At 43.5% G+C, this 20,590-nt stretch overlaps 2 long non-coding RNA genes across 2 annotated transcripts; one reads left to right on the top strand and one right to left on the bottom strand.

Moving 5' to 3' along the window:
- Positions 1-8,194: 8,194 nt before the first annotated feature.
- Positions 8,195-12,681, top strand: LOC127233313 (uncharacterized). Its single transcript, XR_007835476.1, has 2 exons — positions 8,195-8,297; positions 11,831-12,681. It is a non-coding gene; the product is annotated as an uncharacterized LOC127233313 (long non-coding RNA).
- Positions 12,682-15,747: 3,066 nt separating this feature from the next.
- On the bottom strand, positions 15,748-18,857 carry LOC127233306 (uncharacterized). The gene is made up of 3 exons (XR_007835475.1): positions 18,781-18,857; positions 16,774-16,864; positions 15,748-15,928 (listed from the first exon to the last, which is right to left on the bottom strand). It is a non-coding gene; the product is annotated as an uncharacterized LOC127233306 (long non-coding RNA).
- Between the last annotated feature and the right edge of the window lie 1,733 nt (positions 18,858-20,590).

The following is a 20,590-nucleotide window of genomic DNA, read 5'->3' as shown; positions in this document are numbered from 1 at the left end:
TTCAGGCAACAGGAAGTCAACTGACAGTCACGCTAAGAGAAGCCTGAGGAGGAGACCTCAAAGCCCGCCCCCACAGTGACACACTTCCTCCAACAAGACCACACCTACTTCAGCAAGCCACATTATAATAGTGCTGCTCCGTTTAGGGGCCATTCCTTTCAAACCACCACAGTCACCCACTAGGGTTGGACCCCAAAGTGGGTGATCTGTTCACATTAGAAAGTTATAAATCTCCCAGTAAACATCTTTATTCTGTCCACCATATTCTTCAGAATTTTTTTTTTTTTAAGATTCAGGGAAAACAAATTAAGAAAAAAAAAAAGTGTAGGAGGTCATCCACTCTTAGAGCTCTATCTAGGAAAAATAGAGCAAAGTCTGGTTGAATGCAAAATTTATCGCCCAAGATGTGTTCCCATCTCAATGCTCCATTCCACCCTATTCATTTCCTGCTCCTCCTCAGCCTTGGAAAATAAGTTGTACAGGGCATGATTTGGAAAACAAAAGAGATGGAGGTGGGAAGCATGGCTCTAAAATAAGACTTCTCCCTCCCTTCTCCACCTCCCCCCATATTCAAACTCATGTAAACAGATGGGTTTAATAGTGTGACTCAGATGGGCACAGAATAGCAGAGGCTGCCAGAGCCAAAGCGGAGCACATTCTTCGCTTCATGCCCAAGGCTTTCTTAGTCCTGATGACTCCATTGAATGTCTTCTCAGAGATAAAGAGTGTCAGCATTCCTAGACAATGCATTAGAAGTTAACTAGGAAAGTGGTCTAATGAAGTTACATGGATGCCTCTGATTGGCTGAAACACGTGTCCCCTCCTATGACTGAGCTCTGAGCATCGGCAGAGAGCAGGGCTATCAGAACTCTTCACGGTGCTCAATGCAGTTCAAGGCATGGGCCTATAACACACAAATTGTCTACATGGGTGAGGAGTACCTTCAGAGGAGAACTGCAGGGAGCTCTCTGGCTCAATGAAAGAGAATTGGAGAGGTTGAAATCCAAAGGTAATCGGAAAAACAGTGCTATGTTCAAAGACCTTTTTTTAAATGCTGTCCCTATTCAGGAAGGTAGGAATAACATTCACACAACTTACCAATGTTTTGTTAAGTAATTCTTAGAACAGTCAGCTTTCAATTAACTCAGGTTGCATCTTTCAGTGCTGAGTACTAGTCTCAGACTTAATACCAGGGACCTAAGACTTGTAACATGAGGGACCTGCCATCAAAGGGCTCACGGCAACATTACAGGAAAAGCAAACGTCAATACAGGTGTTCCATGCTATTTAGTGCCCTGTCCTTTCTCATTTCACCTCTGAGTATTCATTTTACTCACTCAAGATACAGCTTTTATGTACGATACCCAAATCAACCAGCTCAGGCAATCAGAGAAGCGAACTCATTGAGCATTTAAAGTGTCTTTATCACTAGAAGGAACAAAGATCTCAATACCTCCCCAAGTAATGACTACTGTTGTGGCAGCTGATGGACTTTGAGTGCCCATTGTGTGCCAGATACTATTCTAAGAGTTCTATAACTCTGCTAGTTCCTTTAATCCTGTCTCTTGGGAGCTGTTGGCTAACAGGAATATCTTAAACAGTCATCAATGAAGACACATTTGGAGGAAATGGGAATAAACTTCTGTATGAGGAAATTAGGTGCCCTTTAGACAGAGCCTCCCTAGTGATGGATGTCTCACATTAGTGATAAGGCCAGAGCTGTGGAGATCATCTTCCCAGGATGTCTTCAGAATTAGGATAGATACTCACCCAGCTGTAATGAGAAGCACAAACCTGTCAGGATGAAGGAAGACAAAGCAGATGACCTTTCTGTGTCTTTTTCATTTCTGAGATTCTACAATTTTTGATGTTCCAGCATCAAATTTATTTTTTTTCTAAAAGTCTGTAGTGAATTGTCTTCATTAAATTGTCCTCCTTCCTCATTAGTTCAGATGGCAAGTCTGGGGGAGGGGAAGCTAGATCTGTGCAAAAACACATTTTTTAGCTCCTAGTAATCACATATCTACATTTCCACAAAAAAAAAAAAAATCCCGTTTAGAGAATTATGCACCAATAGATCTCAAAAGCAAATGGCAGACATGACATAAGGCTACATCCTAGAAACCCGAGCAAACAAACCCTGCTCTGTGTGTGGTAAACGAGTCTGAAATGCCTCTGTGAGGAGGATGTAGACAAATTAATGAGTATTTATCACTTGCACACACAAACTGATTCTAAAATGTCAATGATTTCAGAAGGAATAAAAATAGAAATACTAGAATATTTTTAATTTTAAGAATTCAAATTATGAAAAGATAGCTTGATGGTTAAGAGCACTTGCTGATCTTCCTGAAGGCTAAAGTTCTGTTCTCAGAATGTGCATGGCAACTCACAGCCATCTGTAACTCCAGTTCCAGGGTATCCAATGAACTCTTTTAGCATCCTAGGGCACCAGGCACATGGTACACAAACACACAGAGATACATGCAAGCAAAACCCATACACATAAAGTATTTTTAAAAAGAGTTCAAATTTTTGTCTAAGCAGAATTTTACAACAATGTGACTTCTGTTACATTTGATTTTATTGAGAAAATACCACTACTATAAAGTAATTTCTCAAGAAGCCGCAACTTTAACTCCAAACCCCAGTCTATTTCTCAGCCAATAAGTCATGACACCCCAAATCTATCCTCAAACCTATTGTCTAGAGGATAAAGTAAGGCTGTTGGGCTCTTGACCTCTACCCTTGCATAGGAAGGGTGATGGATAAGCTAGAATTCCAGTTTCCAGTGACCAGCTGATTCATTGCTCTCTGTTCATCATCATCCTAACAATGTTGTTCTCTATCACATTTCCTCATGTTATTTCCTCAATATTTTACCATGTTCTAAGTTTTTCTTGTTCAGTTGATTACTTCTTTAGTGTTTCTTCCCTACTCCCATGGTTCCACCTACACCAAAATAAGAGCTTCATGCAGAGACAACTACTCTGCTCTTTATTTTTAATTTTTATTTAAATTAAAAGCAATCTTATTTTTCATATTGTTTGCACTTATTCTTCTTGCAGGAGACCTGGGTTCCGTTCCCATCACACATACAGTGGCTCAAAATCATACATAACTCCAAGGGATATGATGCCATCTTCTGAACTCTGTAGGAACCAGACACGAACATATATACATACATACATAAATACATACATACATACATACATGAAGGCATAACAGTCATACATAGAAAGTAAAATAAATGAAGCATTTTTTAAAAAACACACCAATTTGAAAATCCAGCAAACACTTTGGTTGTGATCTGTTTGCTGACTTAGGCTGTGAGTGAGCTTCACCCCACTGTGTTGCTAACTGTAGCATCAGTTTCACATGCTGCCACACTGCGGTGGCACTGGCAGTTCCAGACTATCACCTCATCACTCAAAATAACGGCCTTGGCTTCAGAACTCAGAACTTGGTACAACTTTGTGTTTCGTTTTTAAGGGAAATAATGAGGACAACAAAATTAGATGAAATAGAATTTCTTTAGAATGCTAAAAAAGAAAAAGAAAAGGAAGGAAGGAAGGAAGGAAGGAAGGAAGAAAGAAAGAAAGAAAGAAAGAAAGAAAGAAAGAAAGAAAGAAGAAAAGGAAAAGGTGGGCATACCTATAACCCCAGCACCCAGGAGGCAGAGGTAGTGGGATCCAGACACAATGGAATCCAGGAGCAGGAGGATCTTGAGTTCAAGGACATCTAGATACATAATGAATTTTGAGACCAACCTGGTATACAACCCTACCCACTTCCTTAAATGAAGAGAAGCAGAAACACATAAGAATTTTTAAATGTTCCAGGCACTCAGGCAGAAAATGGGGGTGAATTAGGACTAATAATCTAGTTACTTATGATAGAAAATACGGATATACATGCAGCGGATATGGATCCCACGGTAGGTGATGCCTCAGGTTAAGCCACAATCATGGGTGTGATAGCACAATACTTCTACACTAATTGAAATCTTCAAAAGAGTAGAGGGCTTTTTGTGGACATTTTTAGGAAAGAAAAATGCATGAAACTCAAAAATATGCATTTCCCATCTCTGTTATATACAAACTTGGGATCCTGGCAGTCCTAACCTAGGTAGACCAAGGTTTCTCAACCCTTGACTGTAGGGGGAGTAGGTGTTTATTGGAAGACTTTGAAATTCTAGCACATCAAACAGCGTTGCTGGCCTCAACCACTAGATGCCAGCACCACTCCCCATTGGCAACCAACAATGTCTCTAGCCTAAAAACTGGGGAATGCTTACCTAGACCAAAGCTTCTTTGATAGTAGGCCATGACCCTTTGTGGAATTGTGTGACTAAATGTGGATCTTGGGAGATAAATGGCAACAGTAAAAGTTTTCTGGTTGCTCCACTAGAAAATAATCCAAACTGAAACACGCGATGAATCTGACGAACCCTGGAGCCCCTAGATGGAGTCCCTGGCGCCCGTCCCTAGGAGGAGTCTCTGGCCCTTGTAGGAGGCTGGTCCCTGCCGCCCCTAGGGATGCCCTGGCGCTCCTAACCCTGGCCCTGGAGTACCTAGGGGGGTCCTGGCCCTGCCGTCACAAAGGGTACCCTGGCCCTATTCCAAGCTCTGCCCCTGGTGCACCTGGGGGGGGGGGCTCAGAGCTGCTAAGGGGACCCTGGCTCCTTTTGGGGGCCCAATTGCCCCTAGTCGGACCCTGGCCCTGACAGGCAATCTGCCAGGTCCCAGCCAATGGGAAGCTAAGAGCGAGCCACGGCCCCCATCCTAGCGCTGCGATTGGCTGGCTTCCACGCCACGCTCGAGCCAATCGGCGGCCGGGGCTGGCGCAGGGCCCGCGAGCGCCTCCGGTTTCCCAGGGCGGCGGCTGCCGCCTCCGCGGCCCGGGATGCGCGGGCTTGGGCGGGCGGGCAGGATGCGGAGGAGCCGGCAGGAGACGACGCGGAGCTGGCGGCTGGATGCTCGAGTCCCTCTGCCTCTCCGAGGACCTCCGCCGCACTGGTGACGGTGCGGAAGGTGAGCGAGCGCGGGCCCGTTCGGTGTCCCTGCTGGAAATGGAAGCCAGCCCGGTCGCCACTGCCTCCTTTAGCCCGCGACCAGCTAGGCGCTCCTTCGCAGGTGTCCCGCAGCCTGGCTCGCCAGCTCAGAACCGGCTGGTCAGTTGGCATGGTGGAAACTTGCAAGCCTTGCCCTCCCCCGGGCAGGAAGCCGTGCATCCCAGCTCTAAGGGCACTCACTCCCGTTCTCTCTCTAGAGAACTGGGTTGGTTGATGTGAGGCGCTGGTAGGTTGAGAGCGGTGCCCCCAATCCGTGTGTCACACCGCCTTTTAAGAAGGTCCCCTCGCAGATGAAGCTGGAGCCCTGGCGTGAGTAACTGGCTTTAGGTAGCAAAGTTTAAATCCTGGAATGAAGTCACCTGGGTATGCTTCTGTTGAGAATGGGCCGCGCTTACTCACTCTGTGGTGATGAGAGTTGGGAACGTCACGGTTTATAATTTAGATGTGAATTTTTTTGTACTGCTTATAAAAAGATTTTGAATATTTCACAATTAAGATACGTTGTATAAGAACAAAACTTTTCTGAGTTTTAAAAAATTTAGTAATTAGAATCTGTGTTTCTAAGTTTATGATCAGTTTTTGTTGAGTGTCATATTAGTCAATGTTCTCTAGAGTAACAGAGTACAAAATAAATCTACATATAAAAAAGGATTTACTAGAATGATTTACAGGCTGTGGTCCAGCTAATCCAATAATGGCTGCCTGTGTATCCAGTGATTGCCAATCCATGAGGTTTGATGTCTTAGCTGTTCTTCAGTATATGCGTGAATCCCCCAAAAGTAGGCTCTAATGTCAGTGAAGGGATGTTTATTGATGGTGAGAGGAAGCTGTCAAAAAGAGCTTTCCTCTTCCATGTCCTTTATATAGGCTTCCAGCAAAACATGTGGTCCAGATTTAAAGGCGGACCTTTCTACCTCAAAGATCTAGATTAAAGGTTTGTCTTCCCACCTAAATTCTGGTTAGAAGTGGCTCTTCCCACTTGAGATGGTCCAATTAAGCAGAAAAGCCACTCAGGTGTGTCCAGCCATTTTGTTAGTTTGAGTTAACTCCAGATGTAGTAAGTGGAGAACCAAGAATAGCCTTCCCAGGTGTTGTGATAATAGTTTAATACAGTCTTTTCTTTTTTAGCTGTTATTCATGGACTTCCTAGTCTTACGGCTTACCAATTGAGAACTGTATATATGTCAGTTTTTGACAGGAATCTGTTTTGAATATAAGTCTTAGATAAAAATCGCAAAGATCAGTGAGCAAGAGTCAGTGTTTCATCATAATTGATTCAGAGGAAACAGTTAAAAGTTCAGAGTTTTGTTTGTGTTTTGTAAGTTTATGATGTAGTGTTTTATGCTAGTGTTTGGGTTAGTTGCATTTTAACTGCTCAGTGCTTATAAGAAGATAGTGGCTGTCATCTTGGCTCCTGTCCCCAGCCCCACAGAGCTGTAAAATAAGACATTTCAAGAGGAAAAAAAATGTTTATAGCAGGTTTTCTCATCTCAGAAAATCACAGTCCTCCTGCCACAGCTCCTGAGAACAGGGACACACAGGTGTATGTCACCATGCCTGAGTATTTCTTAAGATCTAAGATTAGGGATTTCCACACCTCCTACATTACAGCAGATGCCCTGTGATGTACTGTCAGGTTTCTCCAGTTTCCAGGCTGCCAACCCAATGTCAAGGGACCCATCAGAAGTTTCTCCCTTTTCCCCTGTAAAATACTGCCTGCTCTTCCGCATCTTCAGACCCATCCAAAGCAAGCCTTGGGAAGAGAGCAGGAGACAGGTACAAACCGCAGCCCCTCCATGGAGACCCCATCACAGTTCTGCTGGGTCTCCTTGCCATTGCCTATGCCTTGTCCTCTGCAACAGGATTTTCCATTTTCCACCTGTCTTCCTAGTCAGAGCAAAGGTGGTTATGCAACCCCTATCATCGCTTTGCCCATCCTGTTTCCTATTGGGTCTTCTGTTCCGCTTGAACTTCGGGGTTTTTCCCCAGTCCTGTGAAAAAAGTAAGTGGAATTTTATGGGCTACATTGAATCTGTTGATCACTTTCATAACAATGGCCATTTTTTACAGTCCGTGAGTGTGGGAGTCTTTTCATCTTTAGTGTCTTCAACTTCATCAGCATCTTAAACTTCTCACTGTACACCTCTTTTACCTCCTGGGTTAGGGTTAATCCTAGGTACTTTATTTTATTGTGATTTTTTTTCCTGATGTCTTTCTCAACACACTTATTGATATAAAGGAAAGCTACTGAATTTTGTCTTTTGATTTCATGTTCTGCTACTTCACTAAAAGGGGTTATCAAGTCCAAGTGATAAAGTTATTCGGGTCTTTTGGGTACAAGGTCATGCCATCTGCTGAGGTGACCTACCGGTTCCTTGAGGCACACAGTAAGTGCTCTTGAAGGGTCCTGGTGTCTGCCTCTCCTGCTTTTAGCTGTGACCTCTCCCAGTCCTACTTGAGAGGACAAGGAGAGTTGCCTGATAAGCTTCCTTTATTAGTAAGAGTGTCATTTGTGTCCCTCTGCCTCACATTCCATCTCAGCTTCCCCAAATGTCCACTTCATCCTGTCTGTATGTCTTGGATATTTCCTCATTATCCTTTTTTTGTTATTTCTTCTTACAGCACTTGGCTTCATGTGTGTGGGGTAAGTGTTCTACTGAACTACATCCCTAGGTCGTATTCTAGAGCTTAAACAATTTCCAGGTGTACTTAGTCATCCATATGTTTGAAAATTTCTGAATGATTCTGTACCAGAGCAAACATGGAGAGCCACTGCCATGATAATGTACTTCTGGTGATTGTTGTTGATGTGTATCTGAGAAGGGTATGTATTCTGTTAATAAATATCATAAAAGATTTCCATGATCCTCTGCCGAAAGCACTTTTCCTTCTTTATGCGGGTGATGAAATATGTTTCTGGAGGTGTCAGAGGACCCTTCTGTGTAGTCAAATGGGTTCCTAGAATTATGTTGCTTCCAGATTTGAAGGAAAAAGAATGAAACCCACAGAGCTCATTTTCTTACCATTGCTAAGTAAACAGGGATTTCCTGGCAACCTTTGCAAAGTCCACCCTTCTAATGTGAAGGAGGAGTTAATGTTAGTGTTTTTATTTGCAGGTAAAGTAACGACAGAAGGAAACAGAAAAGCCACTGGAAGCAATGGATTGTGCATTTCAAAGAATCAGCGAGACCCTGATGAGAAACACAGGCGGAAGAAAAAACAGGTATTTCCCACTCCATTTGAGTGATATTTACAAACATTGAAAAAGCATTTATACTTGTTTTCCTAATAGGTCTAACTTAAATAAGATTCTTAATGCATTTGAAAACCACACAGAAGTTACAAAATAATACCATTTGATCAGGGGTTTTTATTTTGTTTTGTTTCTCTGTGTAGCCCTGTCTGCCTTGCAACTAGCCCCCAACTCAAAGATCTGCCTGCCTCTGCCTCCCAAGTGCTGGGCTTAAAGGCATGCACTATCACTGCCCGGCTTTGCTCAGATCTTATTAAGTAAACTTCAGGGTTAACATTGTTTCTCCAACTTAGTGTAATCAAAATGCCATTTGTCCAGTATGTGAAACTATTGGTGGAGTAGTTTATCTGACTTTCCAACTCTTGACCATAGATTGGTAAATCAAGTCATTATTATCTTACTGTATGGAATATTTTTTTTACTCTATTTAAAATGTGTTTGCTTTTTTGTTTTTTTCTAGCCTATTTGCACTTGAATCATGTCAAGTGTAAGAGCTTTGAGAATCAGCCCACTAGGAGTATTTCCTGTGGCTTCAAGTTATTTTGCAGAGATAATTGTCAGAATAGCATAATAGTCAAGATGATCAACAGCTCATTTGATTTGCTTCCTGCACATCATCAGCTGAGTGTGGGACGGACCTGTGCATACTAAATGAGTGCGGCTGTACCAATGAGTTACGTGATGAGCTCATGATGCCTCTGCACTATTTTTGGTTGGTTGTCTGTTTTTATACAGGTCATGTAAGGCCACTTTCATGCAAACTAATGTGCTCTAATCTCTAAGCTGCTTTTTTTTTTTTTTTTTTAAGTGACCCTTTGTTCTGGGCTGTGACCTTCATAAGTGCTTCTTAGTCTACTTACCACCAGTACTCCTTGAGTAAGAGAGGAAATCTAAAGGGAACTACAGGTGGTCAATTAGGGCTTTGTAAAATCAGCTTCTTTGAAAATAGGTATCCATGAAGGAGATTGGGTGTTTTTTGAACTTGGGAGTATTTCAAAATACTCTTCTCCCCTCCACATGACAGAAGTAACACAGGATTTTATAGTATCTTTACCCTGAATTATGAGTATGGTAAAGATTCGGGAGGTCAGACTTAAAAGTATTGTATCCAAAGTTGTTCTACTCTTTAGGTTCATAAATGTTAACTACCATAATTCAGTTTTAGTACATTACCCTCCCAGGAATGACTCCTAACTGCTCCCAGGAAATGTATTTATTTTTTTTTCATAATATTTTACAACTAAACTTCTATTTTACATTCCCAGCCACAGGTTACCCTCCCTTCCTCCTCCTGCTCCCTCTCTCTGCCTCCCCCACTCACTCCTCTGCTTCTTTTTAGAGAGGGGCAGGCCTCCATGGATCTCATTCACACACGGCATATCATGTTATAATTATAAGAATAAGTTGTATTACGGCTGGAGAAGGCAGCCCAGTATGAGGAATAGGTTATCAAAAGTCAGCAGGAGTCAAAGACAATCCCTGTTCCCACTGTTAGGAGTCCCACAAGAAGAACAAGCTATACACCTATAAAGTATGTGCAGAGGGACTAGGTCAGTCCCATGTAAGCTCTGATTGTCGGTCTTTGTGAGTTCCTGTGAGCTCAGGGTAGTGGATTCTGTGGGTTTTCTTGTGATGTCCTTAAGCCCTCTGGCTCCTATGATCCTTCCTCCTCTTCTTCCTCAGGATTCCCCAAGCTCTACCTGTCTGTGAGTTTGCCTCTGTTTCTATCCATTACTGGAGGAAGACTGACAGTTGGGGTCGTCACCAAACTGGTCACAGGAGATGGCCGGTTCAGGCTGTGCATCCAGTGATGCCAGGACTCTTAGCTGGGATCATCCTTGTAGATTCCTGGGAGTTTCCATTGCAACAGGTTTCTATCTGACCCCAAAATGTGCCCCCTTTCCATCTGTCCCTTACAGTCCCACCCTCCATCTATCCCCCTAACCTGAACCCTCCTGTCCCCATCCCCACCCACCCCAGTCCACCCACAAGATCTCTATTTCCCCTTCCCAGGAAGATCCATGCATCCCCCCCCCCACTTGGACCCTGCTGTTACTTAGCTTCTCTGGGTCTGTGGATTGTATCATGATTATCCCTTTCAGCTACCTGTTTGTCTTTCTGAGTCTGGGTTACCTCAATCAGGATGATTTTTTTTTCCCTAGTTCCATCCATTTGCCTTCAAATTTCTTGGTGCCCTTGTTTTTAACTGCCGAGTAGTATGCCTTTGTGTAAATGTGTCACATTGTTTTCCATTCTTCAGTTGAGGGACATCTAGGTTATTTTCAGGTTGTGGCTATTAGGAATAAAGCTGCTTGTGAACATGGCTGAACAAATGTCCTTGTGGTGGGATGGAGCATCCTTTGGGTATATGCTCAAGGAGGGGGATTTCTGGGTCATGCGGTAGACAGATTCCCAATTTTCTGAAAAACTGCCATACTGATTTCCAAAGTGGCTGTACAAGTTTGCACTTCCACCAGCAATGGCAGAGTGTTCCCCATTTTTCCACATCTTCTTCAGCATGAGTGATCATTTGTGGATTTGATCTTAGCCATTCTGACAGCTGTAAGATGGAATCTCATGATGGCTAAGGATTTTGAACTTTTGTTTAAGTGTTTCTCAGACACTCGAGGGTTCTCTGTTGACAACTCTGTTTAGATCTGTACTCCATTTTTAATTGGATTATTTGATTTGTTGGTATCTAGTTTACTGAATTTATCCTTATGTGTTTTAGAAATCAACCCTCTGTCAGATGTGGGGTTGGGGCAGATCTTTTCCCAGTCTATGGGCTGCTTTTCAGTTTAAGAGGTCCCATGTATTATTGATCTTTGTGTCTGTGTTGTCAGTGTTCTATGCAGAAGTTGTCTCCTGTCCCACTGCCCTCAAGGCCATTGTCTACTTCAGTGTAACTACATTTCTGTTGGGGTCTAGTGTTTAGGTTGTTCTGAATTTCCCATGTGGATAGGAGTAATAATTTCCAAGACTCTTCCCCAGTTGGATTGGAGGATGGAGCACAGGTGTCATTCATAGACAACTGTAATAGGACAGTGTTTCTCTCGTAGGGAGAGAATTGACCATGTGGTCTTAAGAATACAGCATGCTACTGTTTCCTCTGCCAACCTCCGCTTTTATTTTCCTGTTGTCCACCATTGACCTTGTGGTAGAGAACTCTTTGCAGAAGGTGGCTGACACACTTAGTTGTATGTTATATTGGAGCTTACAGCTGTTTAATTTTTTCATTTAAATTACTTAATTCCTATTAGGATAGCTTTTTTTTTTTTTTTTTTTTTTTGGTCTGTCTTACTTGAGCCCACCTCATTAAAATTTGTCCATCCTTTTATAAACATATTCCATCAAGGAAAAAGGTAAAAACCTTACAGAAGTATATAGGAAAATCACTTTCATTTTTAAGAAACTAAGCTTTGCATTGATTTTTAACAGATGTATTATCTTTAAAGAATGTTTCTTTGAGTAATTTTTGTTTTCTTTTTTTTTTTTTTCAACAGACATGGCTTTGGGAACAGGACAGAATTTTGAAGTGTGGTGTAAGGAAATGTGGAGAGGGAAATTGGGCTAAAATACTGTCACATTGTAAGTTCAACAACCGAACAAGTGTCTTGTTAAAAGACAGGTGGAGAACAATGAAGACTCTAAAACTGATTAACTGAGACACTGAAGGCTGAGTAGGTTTGTTTCAGCTTAATGCAAGGGCAGTTAAATACTTGGATCCCTACATTTGTTCAGAACTTTCTGGTCAGTGATGGGTCTTACAGTTTTTGTTGAGAGCATTATTTGTTTATGATAGTTTTATTACAGATTTGCACTGTAAAAATAAAGTTATATGCCACCAGTGTTTTCTTTAAGAATCTTTATTTTTTAAACCATAGATACATTGGACCCTAACAAATTCAGTGCCCTATCCCACATCCTATTTTAGTACAAAAGCAAGAGCCTGATAAGATAGGAAGTATTTATTTATGGCTATTTCTGTTTGCTCTATTCCATGTTTGTAGACTAACCTTACAAAATGCCACATAGAAATGGATTTTCTAAAGAATTGAACTGGGTTGCTCCTTTGTGGTGTTTGGTTGGTTTTGGTTTAGTTTTTCTTGACTTATAGCTAATGTACTACTTATTGAAGTCTTTACTACTAGAGTGATAAATGTTCAAAACAGTCTAAGAGTTCTGACAAGCTTGAGTTCGCTCAGTAGTTTCATTTAAAGGAAGATGAGTTTTCATCAACAATTTATTCTTTACAATATTTACTCAAGGATTAATAATTAGCATTTTGAGTTTTATGTGCTGTATTTAGCAACTGAATAAAAATCTCACCCTATTGAAATATCTATGTTAGAAATGGTGTTGTGTAATGCCTCTAATTTTTTATCAGTGTCATGTGTCGAGCACTATCGCCTTGCCTGCAAGAACGACGCTCAACAACAGGATTCTTCTGCAGCTATGTTTATTGCGCGGCTCATTACAGCAAGTTGAGGGAAGACCCCGAGGAGGAAAAAGGGCTCTGCTTATATAGAGGAGCTGTGTCCGTTACTGACAGTTGCAGAGGAGCTGTGTCCGTTACTGACAGTTGCAGAGGAGCTGTGTCCGTTACTGACAGTTGCAGAGGAGCTGTGTCTGTTACTGACAGTTGCAGCCTGTAACGGTCGTAACGGTCACCCCATGACGTGGATCGCACATCCGCGCCTTGCTGGCTTATGGACAGGAAACCGGTGCCATCTTTGGGAATAGCACCGGTGGCTCTCTACAGTCATGCATTATTTCCTATTGTTCTTGAATCTATGTATCCTGTTTACCCAATAAACAGACACATTAGTAATTGCTGTGTGCTTCCTGACCCAGTAGCTACCTCACATTTGCCCTGTGTCTGTGTTTACCCAGTATGCTGCTGATTAGTTACAAAGCTGGCATCTTGGGTCAAAATAAGCATTCAAGTCAACGTCATTCTAAACATAGTTCTTAAATCATCAAGCCTAAATTGCTAAAATACCTACTATTTACCCATTGCTTTAAAAAGTATGGTACATTATTAAAAATTTCCTTTTAAAAGCTATCTTTTTTTTTTTTAACCTTTTAGCATTTATTTAGTGGGTGCATCAATCTGCATGCCATGGCATGAAGAAGTCAGATGTCAGATAATGACTTAGGGGAGTGTGTGTGTTAGTGTCCTGTCAATGTGACACAAGCTGTAGATGCGTGGGAAGAGGAACATCAGCGTGCCTGTAGGCAAGTGTGTAAGGGTTTTCTTCACTGGTGACTGATAAGGAAAGGTGCAGCTCACAGGTGCCGCTCCTGGGCAGGTGGCCCCGGGTGGTCTAAGAAAAAGCAATACTGAGCAAACCACGCCGGGCCAGGCACTAAGCAGCTCTCCTCCACGGCCTCATCAGTTCCTTCCTCCTCATTCCTACATTGAGTTCTTGCCCTGGCTGCGCTCAGTGGTAGACTGTTGACCTGGAAGTAAGGTGAATTCAACCATTTAATCGTGGACTTTTATCAGAGCAACAGAAACCTAAATACGGCCGGGAGTGAGTCCTCCCCATGGCGTCAGTCCAGGATTTAACCGTGAGTGGTGCAGATTGGCGGGAAGCTCTTTCATCTGCTCACCCATCTCATCAGCCCCGAAAGCTGTTTTGTGTTTATTTAAGCAGCTTTTCTTTTTTCATATACCTTGTAGATGTGTGAAAAGAATTGTAGATAGACTGGAAAGATGGCTCCATAATAAGAGCACTGGCTGCTCTCCCAGAGGACATGGGTTTGATTCCAGCACTAACAGGGCAGCCCACAGTTGTCTGTGACTCCAGTTCCAGGGACTCCAGGCCCCAGGATACTGCATGCATGTTATGCACAGACATACATACAGGCAAAACATGCACATACATAAAATGGTTTTCTAAAGAATAGTAGAGAAAATAACTTGAGCAATATATTCCTAAAACATTGTTTCCCGGTCTCAATTCTTTGGCTTACTTTTTTTAAAACTTTGTTGTTATTGAGGCAATTATAGATTCATGTGCACTTGTAAAAATTATAAAGAGTATTTTCCAAGTTTCCCCTGGTATTAGTTTCTGATAAAACTATAGTATATCACCATCGAGAAGAGAAATTAATAGTGATAGTCCATTTTGTCAGGATTCCCTAGTTGTGGTCTCTCCATACTGAGTTCTAAACAATTTTATATTAATCTGCCCCCTTCTTCACAGGCAAGATCCAGAACAGTTCTAATAACAGGGAGAATTACTGAATTCTTCTTACAAACTGCACTGACTTCCCCAACCCCATTTTTCAAAATGTAATCGTTTAAGGATGTTATATGGGCCTGTAGCTCAGGTACATCATTTGCCTGGCTTGTGCAACGCCCTGGGTTCTCTCCCCAGCCCTGGACAGTAAATAAGGGGGTTCGAGTGAGGCCATTCAAAGATCCATTCTGCCACTGTAACAACCAACCAGCTGACAGACTGCCCAGTCAGCTCCTTGGAGCTCCCGTGTCTCATAGAAATCTAGAAGAGGCAGAGCAGTGGCTAGTGAAGAAACGCACAGGCCTTCCATTTTGCTTTGAGACTGTCTCTTCTCACTATGTAGACTAACCTCCTCTCCAACTCACAAAGATCCCCCTACCTCTGCCATACGACCATACCTGGTGCAATAACTTGTCGGAAGGCTTTGCTTGCTTTCTGTCCCTGATCGCGCACCTCAGCGGCTGCTGTAGTAACAGCTCGTGCTTCTGGGGCAGCTCAGTGCTAGCTAAACCATGAAATGCAATGCAGGTTTTCACAAAACGTGGCTGCATGCTGACATGTCTGCCCCTTGAGTTCCAACGCAGATTTGTCTTTCATTTTATCTAGGCTCTAGCAACCTCAAACGGGTCCACTTCAGGATTTCCTAGGGGATAGACAAAAGTCTGTTAGAACAAGGTTTAAAAAGTGTCAATGGCTGCTTTCATAGCCAATATCAGAGTCTAGTGGTTATGACAAATCATGTATCGAATGAAAAGCCAGAAATAGCTGCTTTCTGATGTTTTATAGGAAAAATTTTATGTCCAGACCTAAGAGATTACTAAAACTTTGGTTCACTTGGTCCTAAGAAGTGGGGCCAAGAATGTGTACGTTCTAATTCTCTAATCCAAAAGAGTCAGATTCAAGAGTCTGTAGCCCCTGTGGAGTGAGCAGGGTTTTGGTAGTCCTTGGAGAACTTCATCTGGAATGAAGTCCGATAACCAGACTGGCCTGTGTATTTCTGGTGCAGAGAGCTTCTGGGTCCCTTAGCAAGAACCGAAGTCCTGGATTTGGGTCCCTGGACAGGTCCGCCTCCCTGTCCATGTACTATGTTGAGATGTTGCACACTGCTCAGCTCTTTGGGACACAGAGGACAGGTCCTCGGGGAACGAAAGCCCATCAGTCAGTTTCCTTCCTTACCCATCAGAATCCAGGCCGTCTCCAGAGCAACGCAGGCTCACAGAATTCATAGCTGGGGGCTGGCAGTCCACACACACCGTGTAACCCTCTCTAAGGTACTGCATCCATCGTGTCAGGGGACGATTGTCCAGAGCACAGTGAGGAGTCAGGGACTCTGTCTTGAACTCCATACAGTATCTGGAGCAAAAGAAGTCAGGATCGCACGCACCATACTTAGAAGTGGCCCGGTAGTGCCGGAAGTCTTAAAGAGCCATGACAACTGTGTAGCAAACATTACTCACTCTTTTCTCTTGAGGCACAGTTTCACTGAGTAGCCCAAGTTGACCCGGTAGCAACCTTCAAATGTGCCATTGTGCCCAGCACGCATGTGTGTATGCATGAACACATACTTACACACACATATGCATGAGGTTGAGACAAGGGCTCACATACCTCATATCGGCCTCAAAACCAACAACTGAGGCTGCCTCTGCACTCCTTAACTCCATCTCGCCCCAAACGTGAGGATTGCAAGTGTGCACCACCATGCTCAACTACGTACTGTAACTTTTCTAAGGATAAAAAAATCTGACACTCAGTGACTCCTCGATAGTAAGCAGCCTGTGCATCTAAACAAGCGGCTGTTGGGTCTCCCTTGTCTGATGGAAGAGTAAACAAGGGTTAGCATGGACACGCCTTCCAGCCTGTGAGGACAGTGTCAGCAAGAAGCCCTCCAAATGGAAGTATGTCAACTTTCAAATTCACAGGACAGTTTGTGAAGACTCTAACGCTGCTGGGCATGGTAGTATACTCCTTCAATCTCAGATAAGCAGATCTCTGTGAGTTCAAGGCTAGCCTGGTCTGCAGAGTGAGTTCCAGAACAGCCAGGGCTACACAGAGAAACCCTGTCTCAAAAAAACAAAAAGAAATGGAGAGACAGAGGGAGGGACGCAGGGAGGGAGGGAGGAAGAGAGGGAGGGAGAGAGGAAGGCAGGGAGGAAGGGAGAGATGGAGGGAGGGAAAGAAAACATAACAGTAATTACCCGGCATCCTCTGTGCGTGTAGACCACTGTGGAGACGTGGCTTGTATTGTTCTCTTCTTGTTGAATGCAGAGCTAGTTATAAAGGCAGGAACTAGAGAGGGGAGAATTACACTGTATTCGTGCAGTCAAAGTGCTCAGTACGTTCCCAGACTGGGTTCTGTGCCTGTCTGAGGTCTCAGTTTCCAAATCCAGAGACCTTAGTGGCCCAGCATCAAGAGAGACAGTTCTAGCATCTTCTGCGAAACATATTGGCCTCCAGGCATGAAAGTGTAAAGGAAGGAGAGGGGCCAAAACAAAAAACTGGATGAAATTAGAGAAAATGGAGTGGGGACGAGGAAAAGAAAGCGGTAATGGAGATTATAGCATGAGAAAGAGAAGGGAGGGGGGAGGGGAACAAAAAGAAGACATAAAGACGGAAGTGCAGTGAAAATGCACTTCAGGAATAGATGGGAGAAAGACGGAAGCAAGCAAAGGGAAAGGGGAGAAGACAAGAGAGGAAATGAGAAAGAATAAAAGAAGCAAGGTAAGAAAATATGGGCGCCTGAAAGCCTCTTGGGTTTCAAAGCCTGGTAACTTAGCCGCCCCCAACCCGCCCACTCAAATCCCTACAACAGAATGTGGAGCTTGTGAAATTTTATCAAGATACAATGTTTCTGGGTGTGCACTGACGAGAACAGTTAAAGTCAAACAAGCAAGGGATGGGTGTTTCTGGTCACATGACTTTCCACGGCCGGGATTCTGAGCATGTACACTTTGCACTGCCTGTGCTATCACGTCAGGGAAGGCAGCAGAAGCCTCGGCTCAACTTTGAGTGAAAGACCTAAAAAGTAATGTTAATGATGGACTAACCTAGAAACCATTATCTGTTCCTTGGAATTTGCTAGCTTCCTCTCACAAGGCCCTGAGATAAGAAGAATTCACATTGCCCCTCCTTTCCTGGCTCAACTTTGAGTGAAAGACCTAAAAAGTAATGTTAATGATGGACTAACCTAGAAACCATTATCTGTTCCTTGGAATTTGCTAGCTTCCTCTCACAAGGCCCTGAGATAAGAAGAATTCACACTGCCCCTCCTTTCCTGTGAGTCAACAGGTGGTAAATAGGGTCAAGAGATAGCTGTAACTCTGGTTTGCCCCGACAAGATTAATTAACACACCTGAGGCCCTAAGGTCTGCTGACCCTAATAGCAGACCATCCAGCCTCCAAGGGTCACGTACTCAATGGACAGAGGGTCCCACCCCCTCCCTAAGCTTGTGGGTTTGCCTTTAAAAACACCTGGGCCCAGGGGAGGGGGCTTCTCCCTAGCCTGCCTGCTGGAGGAGCCCGTTTGCGCAAACGTCTCCTGTTCATTAAAGCCTCTTGCGTTTTGCAGCAACTGGACTGGACATTGAGTTTTTGGGGTATCGGCCGAACCTGGAAGACTCCTCATTCTGAGGGTCTTACATGAGGTCCTGGTGTATTAAGGATTATGTGTTTGTAATGTAGATGCAAAGTCTCCCTGCCCTTACTGAAATACAATGGCCCAATTACAGTACACAAGGCCCTGATGTTTTCATAGGAGCATATATGTCTTCATATAGCGTGTCTTTAGAATGCTTGAATTTGAAAAACGCTGTTTGCATTGCTGACTTGAGTTTCCTTTAAAAAAATAAATAAAGTGTCAGTCAGTGGTTTTGACTTCGGATTAGGACAGAATTTCCAACAATTTCTGAAATGGCCCTACATATCCCTCTGCCATTTTGTAGTGTGTATTTATGTGAGGAAGTGTGGTCAACACTGATGATTATAAAATCAAAATGTCAATCAAACTCTGGAAAACATCAAAGATGCTCTGTGCCCTGCATATCAAACACTCAACCAAGACTTAATTTTCATGCAAACATAAATAAGTACATCCATCCCATTAGTATGCATATTTGCCTTCGCCTTTAATAAGAGGTAAAATTGCATCAAAAAAGAATTGTTCTAAAATAAATTTCACTGTGGCAGAAAACATTTCATTTACCTACCTGTTTTATATACTTATTCATTTGGGGTGAACTTGGAGGTAAAAGTCTGGAGGGTGAAAAGGAGTCACAAGTAGAAGTTAAGAAGTCCTGGTTTAGCTTGGTGGTGGTGGTGCACACATCTAATCCCAGCACTGGGGAGGCAGAGGCAGGTGGATCTCTGTGAGTTCAAGGCCAGCCTGGTCTACAAAGTAAGTTCCAGGACAGCCAGGGCTACACAGAGAAATCCTGTCTCGAAAAACAAAACAAAACAAAAGACAAACAAAAAAGAAGTCTTTGTTTAGAGAACAATGCCACCGGAAAGCAGTTGGGGCAGTGGCTCTGATGGTAGTGTCACTGCTGCATAAGCTTGAGGACCTATGCTCCATGCCTAGCAATCCATGGCAGCAACTCCTGTAGAACCCTAACACTGGGAAGAAGGGGACAGGAGGGTCCTGGGTTTTCTGGCCAGCCAACCCAGCTAATTCCGTGAGCTCCAGACTCAGAGAGCCACTGTGTCTCAAAGCGTAAGGTGGAGAAAGGCTGAGGTGTATACCCAGCATCAACCACTGACCTCTACCCGTGTGCGTGAGCGCACATGGACAGACAGACAGAGGGACACACACACATGACAGACATACATGACACACACATGTTGGATGGACACACACACAGACACGATACACACTTACACGTGGATGGACAGATGGACATACATACACAGCAGACACATGACACGCGTGGATGGACAAACACATGACACATACACACAAGAACAGACATGACACACACAGCAGACACTCATCTCTCTCTCTCACACACACACAAACTATGTATGTTCAGTACAGACATTTTTTTCCAAAATATTTCCAGTCCTGCTTGGGTAAAGCTACAGATGGACAGGTCCTGTGAGTGCCTCAGCAACGCTTCCTGCCTTTTGCTTCTGAAACTGAGCAATGTAGACAAGGAGAGACAGAGACACGGGAGGGAGGGTGTTAGGTTTTCAGATGTTAAACTTGTTAAAGTCAGCAAACCATTGTGAGGGCGCCAGTTAGGACACGTTCATTTTCCTGCCACAAGATGGCAGGCCTTAATTCTTTTTCAGATTTTCCTTGCTTTTTTTCCCTCTACTTCTCTCTCCGTCTCTTCTTATTTTTAAGAGAAATAACCCCTTTGTTGACATGTTCCTCAGACAAAGCCAGTGGAATTGGTATTTTTGGAGGCATCAGTCAAGAGACCAAATTCCTTATCTTTATTCCTTGGCTCCAAGTCTGGTTGGAGCTGCAGAAGCAGCAGGCCCTGCTGTAAATGCATCTGTAACAGCCCAGAAGGCCTTGACCCTTCCAGATGGGAAGGTCTAGTAGGGTTTCCGTAGGCAAAGCCAGGATTAGCATCTACGTGTGCCTGTGTGTTCATGCAAGAGGAAGGTCAGGGGACAACTTGAGATGTCCACCTTGTTTTATGGCACAGGGTCTCTGCTGAGGCTGGCTGGTCACTGAGGCCACTGACCTTTAGAGAGGATCTGTGTCCATCTTCTCAACACAAGCATTATAAGCACATGCAACCATGTGTGGCTTTCACCTTCTGGTCTTTGGGACTTACGGTCCAGGGGCTGCTGATGTAGTCAGTTAGTAGAGTGTTCGCTTAACGTGACTGAGGTCCCAAGCTCTATCCAGACTGCAGGAGACCCCATACTCAGGATTCATTTCTATGTTGATAGTCTGTGTTATTGTTTGTTTGGGAACAGAGTCTTGATAAGTAACCCAGGCTGGTCTTGAACTCCCAATCCTCTTGCCTGAGCCTCAACACCCCGGCTTATGGCACATCTTAAAAG

Source organism: Phodopus roborovskii, unplaced genomic scaffold, assembly GCF_943737965.1.
Source record: "Phodopus roborovskii unplaced genomic scaffold, PHOROB, whole genome shotgun sequence".
NCBI lineage: Eukaryota > Metazoa > Chordata > Mammalia > Rodentia > Cricetidae > Phodopus > Phodopus roborovskii.
Note: the sequence above shows the minus strand (reverse complement) of the source record. Positions and strands in the feature narration are given on the sequence as shown.